General features: G+C 46.9%; 1 long non-coding RNA gene across 1 annotated transcript; it reads left to right on the top strand.

Annotated features, from left to right (window-relative positions):
* Nucleotides 1–531: 531 nt before the first annotated feature.
* Nucleotides 532–2,746, top strand: LOC127349439 (uncharacterized). The gene is made up of 2 exons (XR_007880294.1): nt 532–2,452; nt 2,530–2,746. It is a non-coding gene; the product is annotated as an uncharacterized lncRNA (long non-coding RNA).
* Nucleotides 2,747–3,387: the final 641 nt, after the last annotated feature.

The raw sequence follows: 3,387 nt of genomic DNA, 5'->3' as shown, positions 1-3,387 counted from the left end.
CGCCGCCCACACTCGCTCGCTCTCGCCGCGGCGCCGCCGCTCGCCTTAGTCACAGCAGAGGGTTAGGGATTTGACATGGTTTGGTTATTAACTGCCTGTCTCAGTTACGATACAAACTTAAGGGGTTTTATGTCAAAATCAACGACCTGGTCGTGCATCATTATCCAACGTGGCTTGCCAAATATCGCGTTCTAAAAACGACTGGGTGTCAAATTAATCCGCTAAACAACGTTTAGGACTGCCCGGCCCCATTTTTCAAGTAGTAGGACGAAAATGCACGCAGCGGACAACTAGTTGGGTGCCGGGTGTATTTCACCACTACTATTAAAAGGGAGAGAGGGTGGTGATCCAAGAGATCTAAGCCGTACAACACCAATCCTGCGGTGAAAAAGTATTCAGAGCGAAACAGCGGACCATTGTCCGTCGCCCCGCACGGGCGCACGATCGGAGGAAGGGGCACCTTTTTTTTTTATCGTGGGCATCTTTTTTTTAGGAACCGTCCCTATCGTGCGCTGCACCACAATTCCCTGCCACACACGAGCCCGTCGCGCTTCCCTGTCCACCGTCGTCGGTGCCGCGCCAGCCCGTGCACTTCGTTGCCATCGCCGTCGCCGGCCGTGCCCATCGTCTCCGTAGCCATCTGCGCCCGTCGGCGCCACTGCTCTGCGACGCATTGTCCCCGTCATCGTTCGCGCCAACCGTCACCTGTCCGTCCCATCGTCGCCGGCAGCCCTGCCCGCCATCGCGTGTGCGGCGCATCAAGGACGCCATCGACGGCCACGAAACGCCTCCGGCCTCACCCCGTCGTCGCGCAACCACGCCCCTCTTCCATCCGCAGCTGAACAAGTCCCCTCCGGCAGAGACTCGCGTCGCCTGTCCGCGATCCGCCGCATCGTAGCCGGAAGCCCCGCCCGTCCACGCGTGGACGACTCAATGAGAACGCTGTTGATGACCACCTACACACCACCGGAATCGCCCTATCGTCGCGTGGCCCTGCCCGTCTTCCATCCGCAGCTGAACAAGTCCCCGCCGGCAGAGAGACTCTCCGCCCAGTGCTTCCTCGCTAGGTAGAGTCTCAACCCGATTGCTGCTTTTCCTAATCTGAACCAAACTGAAAATGTCTTCAATGTGTGTTTCTGTGCGCGCTTGAATTTGGGGCATTTTTCACGGGTCTGACATATCATCAGTTAGTGGTAATAATATATCAGGGATAGCTCTTATGAAATGTCCTCAGCAGCTCACTATGATTCCAGAATGGAGATGCATGTTTTAGTTAAAAATCAATTCATTTCTTTCCTAACTCAAATCTGTACGATATGTAAGATGCATTTCTGTTCGAATATTACAGAAATAGTATTATTATTCAGAACATAAGTTATTGGAATTTGTGAGGTTTTCAAATCCATGCGATATGTAAGATGATAATGTTGTATGCCTGCTTGTTACAGCTAGCATAGTTCTATCAGTACTAAGGTATGTATTGAAACAACTAGCTTTGATTTGACTACTCACATACGTAGTTCACATCATTGTTCTCTAAACCAGCATTGAATACTTTCCACTTATCTACATTCGAAAAGGTTAGCTTCTGTCCACTACTCATATGTGTCTTATCTCAGATTGCAACAGGGCTTGCTGGTTTAGATTAATTAATATATACCAATGCTTATTTCTGAGAGGTGCGTGGAGGTAAAATTCCAAATACAGTACTTATTTCTTGACTTTTGTAGTGTGGGTTGAGGAAGAATATGAAACGGAACAACTATTGGTGCTTGGCTGACTCCTTGTAACTGAGAACTACTATTTGGATAAATGACATACATTTTCTGTTATTTGTTGTTAGGTAGTTATAATCTTCACTAGCATCATTGGATTTACTGGTTTCAAGTTTATGTGGTATTTAACATCAGTTCATTCATAGTTTGGTAGCTTATAGCTAATTACCGTAACAAATGTCATGCCTTCATAGATTTTTTTAGACTTCCGATGGTGGGTTCAGTAAGAGGATATTGGTACTTTGGGTTCCATATACCTTACATGTGTCATTCTGATGTGGACAGCGTGCGAGCGTCAGGCAAGCGGATGGCATCCGATATATTTATGAGGTGCCACAGATATATGATTGTGCAGGACTCCTGGCATTATAAGTTGAACTGGATGACACCACTTACAAATAACCTATTTTTGACACTGTAACCACATATTAATCCATAGATTTTCTGACCCCAATAACAATTTGTGACCCATCACTTGTTCTTGAAGTGCAAGCAGGTGAAACAAAGATGGCGTACTCTACTATTGGAAGAGGTTCGGTGAAATTATTGAACTGCCAAATGGCTTTGCAAATGCCACTGGAAATATCTTTTTGTCACAAGACAATGAACTGAAGACTATTTCTCTCCAGTGAAGTTGATGGCATGGATGAAACATGTACAAATAGCATATGCCGGCAGTAAGTTCCAACATACTGTCAATAGATATGCCAACCAGTGGAAAGACACCCGATGAATAGAAATTTATTCTTTTCAGAAACAAACTCATACTGAACCAATGCCGAAGAAAACCTGGAAAGCCTCCCTGGACGATTTTGTTAAGATGCTGCCTTCTTAGAGGAGTGATAATATTGTAAACTTTATGCAGTACCATGTGTGACCTTTGTTCATAGCAACCAGCCTTTTTCATGTCTTGTATCATTGTTCGGATATGTGCTTGAAATATGTGTTTGCACATTTGTTGCACAGAGTGATATTTGTCGACATCAGCATGAAACTGAATAATATATATATATATGATAAAAAAAATTGTTCATTGGTCGATACATGCAATGCAAGTGCAAAATTTATATATAAGTATGGTCATTTTGTTATATTTTGAAATTTTCGATTTTGTAATGATAATATTTGACTTGTCCAATGATTTGCTGATATATACGTGCGTGGCACGTGCAACTTTACTAGTAACTCGAAAAGAAGCGAGGAACTGCAGCGAGTAGAAAGCGAGCGACGGACGCATGGCGATGCGGGCTGAGCAGGCGCGTGACGCTGCGGGGGCGCGCGGGCTTGCGCACGGGCGGCAGTTGCGCCGCGCAGCGTGACGCGCGCGGGCGTAGAATCAAAAGCAGCAGCAGGATTCTGCGCGGGAATTGCGGGAGAAATCGGGCACGCGGGCCAGCGCAAGGAAAGGAAAAAAGAGGCGTGCCTCGAGCGAGAACTGCGGCACAACAGCTAGCGCGTGGTGCGTGCATGCGGTTGTGAGCAAGGCAATCAGCCCACCGATCGAAAGCTAAGAGCATCCCCACTCGTTGGCGCTCCCCACGCCCAAATCCGGCGAAATTTTTGTCCGGATTGGAGGAAGATTTGGCGTGGGGGGCAGTATATTTCCAGTCGT

This window comes from Lolium perenne, chromosome 4 (assembly GCF_019359855.2).
Source record: "Lolium perenne isolate Kyuss_39 chromosome 4, Kyuss_2.0, whole genome shotgun sequence".
Taxonomy (NCBI): Eukaryota; Viridiplantae; Streptophyta; class Magnoliopsida; order Poales; family Poaceae; genus Lolium; species Lolium perenne.
The sequence above is the reverse complement of the archived record's forward strand: the minus strand, read 5'-3'. Positions and strand labels throughout refer to the sequence as shown.